Here is a 16,749-nt window from a genome sequence, read left to right as displayed (position 1 = left end):
AGATATGTGTATGTGTCAGTTCTGATGAGATATTTCACCTTTTTTCTACTTTTTCATTCTTTTGACTTTGTTTTATTGTATCTTGATGTCTCATGGAGTTGTTAGCTTTCACTTTGCCCAGTTCAAAATTTTAAGGAATTATTTTCGTTAATGAACTTTTGTACCTCCTTTCCCATTTGACCAATCCTACTTTTTAGGGAGTTCTTCAGTGAATTTTTGTGCTTTTACCATTAGGCCAATTTTGTTTTTTATTGTCTTTTCATAATTTTCTTGCATCACTTCAATTTCTTTTCCCAGTTTTTCTTCTACCATTCTTTAAAAAATTTTTTTTAAATTTAAAGTTTTGAGTTCCAAATTCTATCCCTCCTTCTTCCTCTTCCCCTCCCCCTTCCCCTCCCCCTTTCCTCCCCCTTCCCTGAGGTAGTAAGCAGATACAGGTTATACATGTGCAATTATGTGAAACATTACCATATTAGTCATTTTGTATAAAAAACCTTGCATAAAAGAAAAAATAAAAGAAAGTGAAAATAGCATGTTTCAGTCTGTGTTCAATCAATATAATTTCTTTCTTTGGAGGTAGGCAATATATTTCATCATTAGTCCTTTGGGATTGTCTTGGATCATTGTATTGAGAATAGTTAAGTCATTCACAGTTCTTCACTGAACAGTATTACTGTCACTAGGCACAGTATTCTCCTGGTTCTGCTCACTTCACTATACATAACTTCATACAAGTCTTTCCAGGCCTTTCTGAAATCATCTTGCTTGTCATTTCTCATAGCACAATATAATATTCCTTCAACATTATATGCCACAGCTTGTTTAGCTAGCCATTCCCTAATTGATGAGCATTGATTTGATTTTCATTTCTTAGCCACCACAAAAAGAGCTGCTATAAATATTTTTGTACAAATAGGTGTTTTTCTCTTTTTTGGGATGTCTTTGGGATATAAACCTAGCAGTGGTATTGCTGAATCAAAGGGTAGGCCCAGTTGCGCAGTGGATAAACCACCAGCCCTGGATTCAGAAAGACCCGAGTTCAAATCCAGACTCAGACACTTGATACTCACTAGCTGTGTGACCTCGGGCAAGTCACTTAACCCCACCCCACCCCCCCAAATGGATAGGCCCAGTTTTATAGCCCTCTGGGTGTAATTCCAAATTGCTGTCCAGAATGGTTGGATCAGTTTACAACTCCACCAACAGTGGATTGGTGTCCTAATTTTCCCACATCCCCTCCAATATCCAATATTTTCCTTTTTTGTCATATTTCCCACTCTGATAGGTGTGAGGGTGATACCTCAGAGTTGTTTTAATTTGCATTTCTCTGATCTATAGTGATCTAGGGTATTTTTTTATATCACTATAGATAGCTTTGATTTCTTTGTGTGAAAACTGCCTTTTCATATCCTTTGACCATTTATTGATTGGGAAATGACTTGTATTTTTATAAATTTGACTCATTTCTCTACATATTTGTTCCTCTACCATTCTTACGGCTTTCTTGAACTCTTGTAGGAATTCTTGTTGGGTTTGGGTCTGATTAACAGTTTTCTTTGAGGCTTTGTAAGTTGTTTTCACATTTTTCTGATTCTGCTAAGTTTATGTCTTGGTCTTTGCTATTAGAGTAGCTTTTTATGGTCAAATTCTTTTTGCTGCTGTTGTTGTTAGCTCATTTATTCCAGTCTATTTCTTGACTATGTTAAAGTTGGGTTCTGCACACCTGGGGGTAGGGAGGCACTGTCCAAGGCTTCAGGCTTTTTCATGCTGCTGTTTCAGAGCTAGTTCTAGGGTTCAAGTTTTTTGTACTTCTAGAGGTGGTGTTATCCTGAGAAAGGTATGGTCACTGCTTTCCTGATCTGCTTTTTTGTTTTTTACCCAGAAAGGGCTCCTGGTCCCCTGCAGCCACAAGTGCTAGCTCTCTCTCTCTGCCTTAGAACAGTGCTCACTTGTGACTAACCCCCAGCACCCTCTGTGCCCTAGAACTGAGACCCAGAATTTCATATGGGTGATAGAATTGGGTTAAGCAGGGCCAGGTATACCCAGTGTTAGGAAAGGGTCCTCTTTAGTCTCTTTCTGACCACTTATCTGACCCCCTTACTACCATTTATAGGCTGAGAGCTCATGCAGCTGCTGCTCCATCTATTGCGTCTGTTGTTGCTTCTGCTGCATTTGGATAGGCTTCCACCTCCTTGTCACAAACCGTTCCTGTTTTCCTCCTAAGTTTTCTTCAGCCAGAAAAATGTCTCACCCTGATTGTTTTGTTGGCTCTGCCACTACAATATTTGATTTGAGGCATTATTTTAAAGTTATTTGGAGGGGAATGTTGAGAGAGTTCAACTGGGTTACCTCTTAATGGCTATTTTGGCTCCAACTTGGTTTTTATTTTTTTTAATCTCTGAATTCTTTTAAAAAATCAAATAATTACCTACCAGTTTACCTATTTTGTAGACTCCAAGTTGTTATACTAGATTTGTTTAAAGTACATTATGTCTGTGTTGTAATTGTTAACTCTAATAAGAAACATCCCTGATTTCTTAAGTTTGAAACTAGAATTCTTGTATCATTGCCTGTATTATAGAGGGTATTTACCTAGCAGACATTTATGGATTCTAATTAAACATGTAGTTTTGTTTTTTCTGCTCTCAAAGCTTCTTTTCAAAAAAAACTTTTTTCAGCAAGGAGCTCAGTTGCTTTATAGGTGATAGACTGATTCCTAGGAACAGCTTTCTAACATGCAGTGATTTCTTGGGTGAAAAAATTAGTGAGGAAAAGTTGTGACTCACAGGTCTAGAATAAGTCCCAATTCTCCTTATTCCAGCCTTTTTTAGAATGTACTATCTTCCAAACTGGGCTTTGTATTGTTTCCTAAGTATTTAGTAGTGATTTTAATGTCTAACTGTGTGCATTGTTGGTTCAGTGTTAGAATTCTAGCCTGCCATGTGGGAAGCCTGGATTTAATTCCCAGTCAATGCAAGATAAAATGTTTTAGGAGGCAGTTTGTTGGTTCAGTGGATAGAGCACTGGGCCTGGAGTCAGGAAGACCTGAGTTCAAATCCATCCTCAAACACTAGCTGTGTGACCTTGGGTGATTTGCTTATCTAATCTCTATTTTTCTTAATCCACTGGAGAAGAAAATGGCAAAGGACTCCAGTATCTTTGCCAAGAAAACTGCATGCACATTATTGTCCTTGGGGTTATGAAGAATTGGAAGTGACTGAACAACTGAACAATAAAAATAATTTAATGATTATTTGAAACTTTATTTTCCATCTAACCTCTCTTGAAGTACTAGATTACAAAGCACAGGATCACACTCCTTTACAATGGGTAAGAATGCAGAAGAATAAATTTGAAGTTAGCATTTTATGATTTTCCTTAATGGTTTGACTTCGTAATGAATTAAATTTAAAACCTGGAAATATGAGACCTGGCCTGAATGAACCAGTGTAGTTGACATTCTTAGATCTATCTATCTCTCTATCTATTCATTCATTTATTTATATTTGTGAAGCACTGAGGGTTAAGTGACTTGCTCAGGGTCACACAGCTAGCAAGTGTCAAGTGTCAAGTGTCAAGTGTCTGAGGCCGGATTTGAATTCAGGTACTCCTGACTCCAGGGCCAGTGCTCTATCCACTGTGCCACCTAGCTGCCCCTAGATTAATTTTTGTTTGTTTTGTTTTGTTTTTTGCGGGGCAATGGGGGGGTTAAGTGACTTGGCCAGGGTCACACAGCTAGTAAGTGTCAAGTGTCTGATGCTGGATTTGAACCCAGGTACTCCTGACTCCAGGGCCAGTGCGCTATCTACTGCGCCACCCAGCTGCCCCTAGATTAATTTTTAAAAGGTATTTTTCATTCTAGAGGAGAGAGCCAGCAAAACTCCCTAATGCTTCCAAACAAGGTTAAATATCTAATTGGGGAATGTTTAACAAAAATTTGTGGTTTTCTAAGTCAGTATATAACCCTCAAGCATCTATTTCTGTTAGTTTGATACCACTATTGTAGAGGATGATTTCAAGAGAGTTTAGTTGATATAGGAAAAGAATAAAGTCTAAACTTTTTGTGTGTATCATGATTTTGACTGTTGTAAAGAGTATTGAATTTCAAGTTAGACTGGTTCTGTTACTTATTGGCTCTGTGACTGGATAAATCATTATATGTCTCTGGACCTTAGTTAGAGGATCTTGAGCTAGATGATTTCTAAGAACAACTTACACTATATTCTTCTCACCAATGCAATGGTACAGAAGAGTTCCAGGGAACTCATGATAGAAGAGGATCTCCAAATCCAGGGAAAAAAAAAATAAGAACTGTGGAGTATAGATGCTGAATGAACCATACTATTTCTTTTGTCTTTGGTGCTGTTGTTTTTCTATTTTGAGGTTTTTTGTCATTGCTCTGATTTTTCTCTTATAATATGACTAATGCAGAACTATGTTTAATGTTATTATGTATGTGTATGTATATATATATACATACACACACACACACACACACACACATAAAACCTATATCAGATTACCTGCTGTCTAGGGGAGGGAGAAAAATCTGAAATTGGAAAGCTTGTATAAACAAAAGTTGAGAACTATCTTTACATGTAACGGGGAAAAAATAAAATACTTTATTACAAATTAAAAAAAAAAGAACAACTTATAGCTTTACATTTGTGATCTTATAAAAATTCAGAGGCCTCTAAGGCATTTCTTATCATGTGGTGGTTTTTTTTGTTTTTTGTTGTTGTTTGTTTCGATAAGAATTTGCTCATTATCTAAAAGCTAAAAATATTCCATGTTCTGGTCAGAAGTATAGTATTAAAATACATTCTTTAAAATGTCCTTTCTGAGATACTGTAGATACCTTATACTCTGTGTCACTTCTGTTTAGAGAAAAAAAGGAAATGCTAAGAGCTGACCCTCTTTTCAACTCTCCTCAGATCCTAAGTGTTTTAGCATACATTCTAGGCAATATTACATGTAAGTGTCATGCCCCCTGTGGTTTTATATGCCATGGGATGGTTTTAAACTTTATTATATTGAGATTTGATTAATTTGTATAGAGAGAAGCTTTTTATAGAAGTACATCCCAAGGAAAGTGTGATTAAAAGCACTACTCAATTTTGGATTGTGTGGGTTGAATTCATGTCAGAATGCTATTGCAATAGTGCCATGCCACAAAAGAGTGCAGCAAAAATCTAGCCTGAAAAAGCAGTGGGTTGGCAGTAGAGTACAGAACAAAACACCCCAAGAGACTATATCTGTTTATTACTAACATTAATAAACACTTACAGACTGTGCTTATTGAGTGGGAATGCTAAAGGGAATAGACAGGAACTTGAGTGTGGGGTGCTGAGGAGCTACTTTTGCTATCCTTGTGGAATATCTTGTTTTTATTTTTGGTTTATTAAATGTTTTTCCTTATGGATACTGATGTGAATGTAGGTCCTTACTGGAACTCATTCTTTTTTTTTTCTCAGTTTCTTCAAGTTAAGATGATATGAAGTATAATAGTTTGAAGTTATTCTTTCTGTCTAACTTAATTCAGCTAGACTAGACTTGATTTTGCATCATGAAATTTTTGGTGATCGTATGAAGTGTGCTTTTGACACTGATACTTTGTGCTTTGGTGAGTCCTAGGATGGAATGAATGAATAGATGGCTTGATTATTACCTGCTTAAAACTGCTAACAGAGGTTCCATTTCAACCCAGAGGAGACATACCAAGTAGTATCTCGAAAGACTGATCTGCAGACCTGTTCTGCTTACTGTCTTTCTTGGTGATCTCTTTCATGAGTTATGACCTTGATGTGGGAAATGCCCATGTCACTGAGATCATTTGGATATGTTTTTTATATTGTAAGTCATGCTAAATTAAATTTTCTTAAAGATAAAAGCAAAAGTCAAATGACCTTGATAAATGGAACCTCGAAGTAGAATTTGATCTGAACTTGAAGGGAACTATAAGAGTTGCATAGTGGGGGATGGAGAATATTCTTGAGCCTCGAGCTAGAAGTAAACCTGGTGTGTGTTGAACTGTAAAGCAACTGGTCTGTTTGAAGTGGAGCATTCTCATTGTAGAATATGGGAAAGGTTAATGTGGGATCAGTTGGTGGAAGATTTTGGATGCCAAGTTAATGAGTTTGAATAATACACAAAAAGGAACCATTTACCTCTTTGTATAGAAAAATGACATAATAAAAATATTCTAGGAAGGTGAGTATGACACTAATATGCAGTAAGGGGACTAGATGGCCTGTGAGTGCCCTTTTAATTCTTAGATAATTAAAAATTGGACTCTTAAATTGGGCTTATGTAAGCAGTTGGAAATTCAGTATAAGCAAGTGCAAAACACTTTAAAAGACGCTGTAAAGGTCTCAATTTTACCCTTCCTTAATTGGCAGCTTTGCTTAGAGCATTTAGCCCCTCATATGTATATCTACTTATAAATTTAATAATTTACTGTTGTACTAGTAATTATGTATATTATGAAACACATACAAAAACAAAAAGAATGAGATGAAGAAATAATATTTGGTCCTAGGTCAAATCACTGGAATTTAATGAGATGGGGAGTAATGTCACACTTGAAAGAGGAATTTACTTTGGTAATTTTGTAGTTGATGGATTGAAATGAGAAGAGACTTGAGGCGGAGAGATCAATTAGGAGATTTTTTTCAGTAATGTAGGTGAGAGTTGATGAGGGTCTGAAATAGGGTAGTAGCTGTTTGAATAGAGAGAAAAAGGAGCATGTGTGATCAATATGGAGGTAGAACTCATGAGATTTGGCAATTGAATGTACTTATTGAATGCAAGATGAGGGAAACTGAGGAATCAAAGATAGAACTGAAATTGTGATTACCTGGAAAAATAGTGGTACACTTTACAAACATAGAGTGATTTGAAAGATGCTTGGGTTTGGGAGGAAAGATAATATATTGATATCTATCAATCCAGATCACAATCTGTGCTTGCTTTTTGTGATTCTGTCTCACTGAAAAAGAAATGGAAGGGATATAGGCCTTTTGCTCACCTCAGCTGGACCCTCACTGCTGCTAGGCAATCTTCACTATCCTATTCTCCTTAGCAGCTCTTCCAAACGTTTTCATTCCTCCTCAAACCTGCCATGGTTCCCCCCACTCCAACCCAGGCCAAGCTGAGAACTTTGCCTCTTTTTTTTTTTTTTTTGGTGAGGCAGTTGGGGTTAAGTGACTTGCCCAGGGTCACACAGTAAGTGTCAAGTGTCTGAGGCCGGATTTGAACTCAGGTACTCCTGAATCCAGGGCTGGTGCTTTACCACTGCACCATCTAGCTGCCCCCTGCCTCATATTTTAAAGAAGAAATTGAATCCAATTGCCATAAACTCCCTCTTCTCATCTCCTATCGCTCAGATGTCTTCTGCTCCTATCTTCTCTTTCACCCCTGTCTCACATGATGAAATGGCCTTAGTCTTTACAAAGGCTGACGCCTCTACTTGTTTAAGTGATCCCATTCCATCCCATCTCCTCCAGCGGATTGATTTATCTGTCATCCCCATTTTTTCACTCTTATTTTCAATCTCTCCCTCTCTGCTGGCCCGTTTCCTACTACCTATGAACATGCTCATGTTTCCACCATCCTCAAAAAAACCTCACTTGATTCTTCCACTGTTGCTAATTGTCATCTTATATCTTTTTTGTCCTTTGTAGCTAAACTCCTTGTCAAGGGTATCTCCAATAGATGCCTTCACTTTTTCTCCTCTCATTTGCATCTTTATTTCTTAGAATATGGCTTCAGACCTTATCTTTCCACTGAAAAGGCTTTTCCCAAAGTTACTAATGATTTCTTAGTTGCCAGTTTTAATGGCCTTTTTCTGAATTATTTATCCCTGGTATCTCTGTAGCCTTTAACACTGTTGTTCATTCTCTCTTCCTTAACATACCCTCTTTTCTCTAGGTTTTCTAGGACACTCTCTCCTCTAGATTTTCTAGAACACTTTTCTCCTAGTTCTCCTATCTCTCTGACCCATTCTCCTCTGTCTGCTTGCTGGAGCCTCTTCAAGTTTACTACCTCTAACCATAGGTGTCCCTCAGGGCTCTGTCCTGGACTCTCTTTTCCCTCTATATTACTTTACTTGATAATCTCATTAGCTTCCATGGATTTAATTACCATGTCTGTGATTCTCAAATCTACCTATTCTGCCCCAAACACTCTGCTGACCCTCCAATCTTGCATCTCCAACTGCCTTTTTTATATCTTGAGTTGGATATACAGTAGATATCTTTTTTTTTTTTTTTTTTTGGTGAGGCAATTGGGGTTAAGTGACTTGCCCAGGGTCACACAACTAGTAAGTCTTAAGTGTCTGAGGCTGTATTTGAACTCAGGTACTCCTGACTCCAGGGCTGGTGCTCTATCCATTGTGCCACCTAGCTGCCGCTACAGTAGATATCTTAAATTTAGTATATTCAAAACAGAACTCTTTCCCCCTAAACTCTCCTCCTACCTTCCCTATTACTGTCCAAGATATATACAACTGTCCTCCCAATCCCTGACACTCACAGTCTCAGAGGCATCCTAGATTCCACTCTAGTTCTCACCTCCCATATCTAAGATGTTGCCAAGTCCTGTCGATTTCTCCTTTGCCACATCTCTTGTATGTATTCCCATCTCTCCTCTGAGGCAACCACCATCTTAGTGCAGGCTACCCTCAACATTTCATGCCTTGATTACTGTAATAAGCTTGCTGGTGGGTCTGCCAACCTGAAGTCTCTCCACTCCAGTCCATCCTCCATTTAGCCATGTAAGTCATTTTCCTGAAGCTCAGGTTCAGTCATGTTATTCCTCTATTCAATAAACTTCAATAGCTTCCTATTGCCTCCAAGAACAAATACAAAATGTTTTGTCATGCAAAGCCCTTGTAAGCCAATCTCCTACCTTTCCAGTCTTCTTACACCTTACTTCTTGACATGTATGTACCCTTTGATTCAGTAATATTGGCCAAATTCTGACTGTTCCACCTACAAGACACTGTCTCTGTTTTGGGCATATTCTCTGGCTCTCCCCCATGTCTGGAATACTTTCCCTCTATTCCAACTCTGATTTCCTTAGCTTCTTTTAAGTCCCAACTAAGACCCCACTTTCTACACCCTCCTTAACTCTAGTGCCTTCCCTTTCTAATTAATTTTGTATTTATCCTATACATAGCTTGCTTTATGTATTTGTTTGGATGTTATCTTCCCCGTTAGATAGTGTATCTCTGTGTGTGTGTGTGTGTGTGTTTTAGCTCTGGTGTTTAGCACGATGCCTGCACATAGTAGATACTTAATGTTTACTCATTAATCGATTGATTGATAACTGCTCCCACAAGCAGAGCCAGGTCTGACAGGAGGCCGGCTTTTCTTTGTTAAGAGGTGATCTCTAGGTACTGTAGAAATGGAATTTTCCCAAAGGAACCTGTTATAGCTCCTAGGGGTAGTGGCTAGTTTAGTTTATAACTTATCTTAAGGGTCCTGTGCTGTCTTCAAAAAGGAGAGCTTGAGAGCTTAAACAGTATGGGTAGAGATGAGGGGTGGGGGGAAGGAGTGTTAGATTTATTTTATCTGGGTTTCTGAAATGTCTCTTCAATAATTTTTTTGTGGTGGGGCAATGAGGGTTAAGTGACATTGCCTAGGGCCACACAACTAGTAAGTGTCAAGTGTCCGAGGCTGGATTTGAACTCAGGTCCTCCTGAATCCAAGGCCGGTGCTTTGTCCACTGTACCACCTAGCTCCCCCCCCCCTTTCAATAATTTTGATTAGTACTGCATTAAATCTGTGATGCTAATGATAATGGAGTATCATCACTTTTTATTTAGGTACCATGAGTAGTCAGTATCTCTCTAGTTGTTAAGGTCTCACAAGGTTTCTCTAAAGAGTGTATTTAGTTGTATTTTATACAAATCTTGTATATATCTTGGTAAGTTAACACCCAGATATTTTCTTTCATAGTTCTTTTGAATGAAATTTCTATTCTTACTGGTTTTTATTAATACCAAATAGAAACTGATAATGTCAAGAGTGGCAAAAAGGAAAAGTACGTTATTCCTAAAAGTATCAGGGACTATGAAAAAGAATGTTACTAAATAAATATGAATCAAATGACATAATATCTAGTCTTAAAGAGAAAAGCAGGGCAAGTTTCAAAAAGAAAGTGATAGTAACAAAATAAAAGCAGTAAACTCTAACATGCCTCTGTCAGGGCTTGGTAAATCCAGAAGAAAGACAAATTAGGAAAATATTAAAAGCTTGACCAGATTAATGGGAGAATTAGATTTTATTGCCCTATGGTAATTTCCAAATAGGAATATTAAGCATTACACATATTCATCAGCATCCTGTGGTAGTTTTAGAAAAACTGATCATTTTTTAGGCCATAGAGGAATTATAAATATATGCAAAAAGATAGAAATAAATATTATTTACAGATCATAATAAAATATGAAAAAAATTTTAAAAGATGCATACCTAAATTGACTACCTAATATTCTGAAAAAATGATTTGTCAGATAATAGCATATTTTTTTATAATGGCAAAGAACTAGAAACTAATGGTATACCTATTAATTTGTGAATTACGGAGCAAATATGATATATGAATGTGATGGAATATTGTACTAAAAGAAATGATGAAAATGATAGTTTCAGGGAAATCTGGGAAGACTTGCATGAATTTATGCAGATTAAAGTAAACAGAACCAAAACAATTTATACAATGACAACAATACTGTAAAGACATCAACAACTTAAGAAAGCCGATCAAAGCAATGACACATCATGATTGAATGATGAAACATGCTACCCACCTTACAGGAAAGTAATGGACCCAAGCTCCAGATTTTTGGATATGGGCACTGTGGAATTACTATGCATATTTGTTACAAGAGGGTTTTTTTTTTCCTCTTTAGGTGGGTGGTAGGGGAAAATGGTGGATTTTTGTTAATTAAAAACACCAAATTAGTTAATCTAATCATCATTCTGATTCTCATTGTTCTGCTTGCTTCCCCTGACCCCTTCCCTCTCATTCCCCTGCCCAATTTCAAATTTAGTTTCATTGTCTCTCTCTGTCTCTCTGTCTCTGTCTCTGTCTCTGTCTCTCTGTGAGGCAATTGGGGTTAAGTGACTTGCCCAGGGTCACACAGCTAGTAAGTGTCAAGTGTCTGAGACTGGATTTGAACTCAGGTCTTCCTGAATCCAGGGCCAGTGCTCTATCCACACTTTCATTGTCTTCTTCTTCTTCTTCTTCTTTTTTTTTTTTTTTGGCGGGGCAATGGGGGTTATGTGACTTGCCCAGGGTCACACAGCCAGTAAGTGTCAAGTGTCTGAGGCCGGATTTGAACTCAGGTACTCCTGAATCCAGGGCCGGTGCTTTATCCACTGCGCCACCTAGCCACCGCCTTTCATTGTCTTTTTAAAAAAATCTTTTTCTTTGCCAGTTGATAACAGCAAGCTTAATCTGCCCCGACCCTTCTTCATTTTGTGCATTCTTCCATTTATGTGACATCTGCTCCTCTTTCCAAGAAATGTGTTTTTTTTTTTTTTTAATATTTATTTATTTGTTAGTGAGGCAATTGGGGTTAAGTGACTTGCCCAGGGTCACACAGCTAGTAAGTGTTAAGTGTCTGAGGCCGGATTTGAACTCAGGTACTCCTGACTCCAGGGCCGGTGCTCTATCCACTGTGCCACCTAGCTGCCCCGAAATGTGGTTTTTATTCCATCCCCTTTCTTGTTCCTTTTTTCTTTCCATTGTACTTTATTAACTATTCCCAGGAATGCTAATTCTCTCCTGGGAGTGCAGTGGAAATTGCTATGTCACCTAAATCTAGGTTTGCTGTTTTGCTAGTCCCTTTGATGTCATGACCTTTTGTCTTCCTGACCCCCCTTTAGTCCCCAGCCCCAACTGCCCAGTGACAGTCATTCTGGTTAATGGGATATCCCACTTAATTGAATTACCATCTGTAATTTTCAAGAATTCAAGATACTACCACCGGTTTTTCCTCTTTCCCTTCACCAAGAAGGTGGAAGGGGGAGGGAATAGGTTGTTCCTACATGACCAAATACTCACTATATAAAACATGGCCTCTGATCTGTAGAATCAAAGTTGTAATAGGCAGTCTTGTCATTCATTCAGCTGTTGATTATTGAGCTATGTATAAAAAGCAAGGCAAATCCTGTTTTATGAGCTTTTTCAGTTATATAATTAATTTTATTTAGTTTTAAATAATTTTGTTCTGTAACTTCCTCATTCTAATATCCTAGAACTAGTAACAGTTTTGGATAATCAAGAATATTTTTGGAATATATCTTCCTCATTTATACATCTATCATTATTATATTGTGAAAAAATCCTGTTTGGACACAGGTAAAAGAGATTTTCCAGCATTTCCATTTGCCTGTGGGCATACCAAAAAAAGTATTTGTTTTTGAATCTAATTTCAACAAATAATACCAAAGAGTGTTTGGATTATATAGGTTCTTTGTCTTCTCTCTATGACATAGTCACTCCTTTTGGTAGTGACTATGATTCTACTGATGATAGCATCAGTAGATGCCTCTACAGATACCTATCAATTAATATTCTAATATTCTTTGATTCTTTATTTGTAAATAAGGAATGGTGAGTGCTTTTCATAGTAGTCACTCAGAAAAATTTAACTGGAGAGTTTAACTTTTTTCCCAATCAGAAGTTGTCTTTTTACTACCATTATCTCATCTAGGATTTTTTTTTTTTTTGGTGGAGCAATGGTGGTTAAGAGACTTGCCCAGGGTCACACAGCTAATACATGTCAGGTGTCTGAGGCCGGATTTGAACTCAGGTACTCCTGAATCCAGGGCCGGTGCTTTATTCACTGTGCCACCTAGCTGCCCCTCATCTAGTTTCTAATGTCTAAACTCATCACTATCCCAGAATAATTTAGTTTGAATCATAAATTTAACTGGAGAGTTGAACTTTTTTCCCATAAGTTGTCTTTTTACTACCATTATCTCATCTAGTTTCTAATGTCTAAAGTCACCACTATCCCAGAATAATTTAGTTTGAATCATTAACAAACTACAGATATACAAATAATATCTTCGTATTCAGAGAAGAAAGGTGATACTCTATGTATGGTGCCCCCTTTCCTTTTGTTTTTGTTTTTGTGAGGCAATTGGAGTTAAGTGACTTGCCCAGGGTCACACAGCTAGTGTCAAGCGTCTGAGGCCGAATTTGAACTCAGGTCCTCCTGAATTCAGGGTCAGGTGCTTTATCCATTGCACCACCTAGCTGCCCCTGCCCCCTTTCCTTTTAAGTTCAAAACTACTTCAGTTCATTTTCTTTTTTTTTCTTTTCTTTTTTTTTTTTAAGCTCCTTAATAGTATCTTATTTTTTCCCAATTACGTGTAAAAATAACTTTCGGCTTTCATTTATGTAAGATTTTAAGTTCTAATTTTTCTCCTCCCCTCCCCAAGACAGCAAGTAGTCTGATATAGGTTATACAGGACAATCATGTTAAACATATTTCCACATTAGTCTTATGAGAGAAAAATCAGAACAAAAGGGAAAAACCATGAGAAAGAAAAAAACAACAAAAAAGTGAAAATAGTATGCTTCAATTTTCATTTGGACTCCATAGTTCTTTCTCTGGATGTGGATAGCATTTCCATCATAAGTCTTTTGGAATTGCTGTGGATCATTGTATTGCTGAGAAGAGCTAAGCCTGTCATTGTTGATCATGTTGCTGTTACTATCTATGTTCTGTGTTCTCCTGGTACTTACTGCTCACTTCACTCAGCATCAGTTCATGTAAATCTTTACAGGTTTTTCTGAAATCCACCTGCTCAATATTTCTTATACAAGTAGTTTTTCATTACATCCAAATACTACACCTTATTCAGCCATTCCCCAATTGATGGGCATCCCAATTTCCAGTTATTTGCCACCACAAAAAGAACTGCTATAAATATTTTTGTACATAAGGGTCTTTCTCCCTTTTTAAAGATTTCTTTGAGATACAAACTTAGTAGTTATATTGCTGGGTCAAAGGATATGCATAAATTTTATAGCCCTTTGGGCATAGTTCCACATTGTTCTCCAGAATGGTAGGATCAGTTCACAACTTCACCAACAATGTATTATTGTTCCAGTTTTCCCACATCTTTTCCAACATTTATCATTTTCCTTTTTTGTCATATTAACCAATTTGATAGGTGTGAGATGGTACCTCAGAGTTATTTTAAGTTGCATTTCTTTCATTAATAGTGATTTAGAACATTTTTTTCATATGATTATAGATAGCTTTACTTTTTTTTTTCAATTCTTTTTTTTCAATTTGTTTGGTTTTTGTTTTGTTTTTTTGGTGAGGCAATTGGGGTTAAGTGACTTGCCCAGGGTCACATAGCTAGTAAGTGTTAAGTGTCTGAGACCAGGTTTGAACTCAGGTCCTCCTGACTCCAGGGCCAGTGCTCTATCCACTGTGCCACCTAGCTGCCCCTAGCTTTACTTTCTTTATCAGAAAAGTGCCTGTTTGTATCCTTTGACCATTTCTCAATTGGGGAATGATTTGTATTCTTATAAATTTGAGAAATGAGGCCTTTATCAGAAACACTCTGTAAAAACAATTGTTTTCCAGCTTTCTGCTTTCCTTCTAGTCTTGGTTGCATTGGTTTTGTTTGTGCAAAACCTTTTTAATTTTATGTAATTTAAATTATCCATTTTGCATATCATAATGTTCTCTGTCTCTTGTTTGGTCATAAATTTTTCCTCTCTTCATAGATCTGACAGGTAAACTATTCTCAGTTATATTTTCTACACTGGAAAAGGTGCAGAATTTGATGTCAGTGACCTGAGTTTGAATCCTGGCTCTGATACCACTTACCTGTGTGCCATTGGACAAGTTACCTAACCTCTCTGTGCTTCAGTTTCCTCATCTGTAAAATGAGGGGAGTTACGCCAGATTGTCATATTGGATTCTCAGAAGAAACTGTTTCTTAAGTGATCCTTAAATATTTCCATTTTCTGTTATTTTAAAACTTATGACAGACTTTGTTATAGTGAAAAAGTTGAGATGCATGATGGAGTTCTCTGTAATAAATTTGTTTTTAATGTTAGATTGAAGGTGATGTGTCTTATCCAGGAGAGAGTTAAAGGAAGAGGAGCTATACCAAAGTGGAGCTAGAAACTTCAGTTTATTAAACTTACTTATTACAGAATTTATTAAGGCAGGCACTAATAGGCAGGGCCTAGAGGTAGTAGTGGGGAAAGGGAGAAGGGGAAGACATAGTAGAGAAAATCTGGAGGTCAGTCTGTAAAGGAATGAAGCTGTGGCTAGTGTATGTGCTCTTCTTGAGTGGAGATCATGGAAGGAGCCATTCAATCAGAGGTAGAGCCTGCAGAAGTAGAGTATATTTTCACTGTATGAATGTCTTGTCTGGAGTGAGCATTTAGGCTGAAGAGGTTTCTGGTACATAATAGGAAAAGTTCAAAGTGTAACCTGGACATAGGGATGATTTTTGCTTCATAACTGGCTATCTCTTTTGTTGTTGTTTTTTGTTTTTTGGCCAGGCAATGAGGGTTAAGTGACTTGCCCAGGGTCACATGGCTAGTAAGTGTCAAGTGTCTGAGGCCAGGTTTGCACTCAGGTCCTCCTGAATCCAGGGCCCGTGCTCTAGCCACTGTGCCCCCTAGCTGCCCCCTGCCTGTCTGTTTTAACAGTAAATGTGAGAACTCAATGACATTATCTCAATGAACATTTACAAGGTGTTTTGAACAGGAAAGATGCCTATTTTTTAAAGAGTTATCAGTGAAAATCATTCAGAATGTTTCTCATTGTTGTGGTTTCTCTTAGTATAGTCTCATATTTGTCCTTAGCTTCCTTTTTTTTTTTTTTTTTTTTTTTGCTGAGAGAGAGAGGAGAGAGAACGAACAAATGAATGCACAGATGTGTTTGTGATTTATTTCTCCAGCAAAATAGTAATGATCTGGAGATGATTTTTTAACAATTTTACTTTTAAAATATATGGTACACATCAAAAAGAGTTTGGGTCTTTTGCTTTCATGATTGCTGTGAATGTTTGGGATTTTTTTCAAAGCATTTGTCTTAGGTTTTAAATTTAATTTCATTAGTTTGCTTTAGATAATCAGTTTGCTTTAAAAAAAAATGCACGGGGCAGCTGGGTGGCACAATGGACAAAGCATTGGCCCTGGATTCAGGAGGACCTGAGTTCGAATATGACCTCAGACACTTGACACTTACTAGCTGTGTGACCCTAGGCAAGTCACTTAACCCTCATTGCCCCTCCCCTCCCCCCAAAAGACATACTAGTTCTCTCCTTCCCCTCCCTCCATTATTCAAAATGTAAAAACTCCTACCCTTTAAAATGTTGAAAATGTTTTTCTTATTGAGGAAAAACATTTTTTATTAGCAGTTTTGGAGTTTATTCCTTGCCCTTCATTATTGAAAAGAAACTTGGGGGTGACTAACCTGGTTAATGTATGACTTTGTGAATAGGTTGTTCAACTCTTCCTCCCTCTGCTGGCTTTTGAGGAATGCTACATAGAGTTAGTGGATAATTTTTTTTTGGGTGAGGCAGTTGGGGTTAAGTGGCTTGCCCAGGGTCACACAGCTAGTAAGTGTCAAGGGTCTGAGGTCGGATTTGAACTGAGGTACTCCTGACTCCAGGGACAGTGCTCTATCCACTGCACCACCTAGCTGCCCCAAGTGGATAATTTTTTAAGAAAAGAAGCATGGGGGGGGGCAGTGTA

General features: G+C 37.5%; 1 protein-coding gene across 6 annotated transcripts in view; it reads left to right on the top strand.

The window, feature by feature from the left end:
* The window catches only part of C1H18orf25 (chromosome 1 C18orf25 homolog), a 107,437-nt gene that overhangs the window by 44,783 nt on the left and 45,905 nt on the right, over positions 1-16,749 (top strand). The window lies entirely within an intron of this gene.

Source organism: Dromiciops gliroides, chromosome 1 (assembly GCF_019393635.1).
Source record: "Dromiciops gliroides isolate mDroGli1 chromosome 1, mDroGli1.pri, whole genome shotgun sequence".
In the NCBI taxonomy this organism is placed as follows: Eukaryota; Metazoa; Chordata; class Mammalia; order Microbiotheria; family Microbiotheriidae; genus Dromiciops; species Dromiciops gliroides.
Note: the sequence above shows the minus strand (reverse complement) of the source record. Positions and strands in the feature narration are given on the sequence as shown.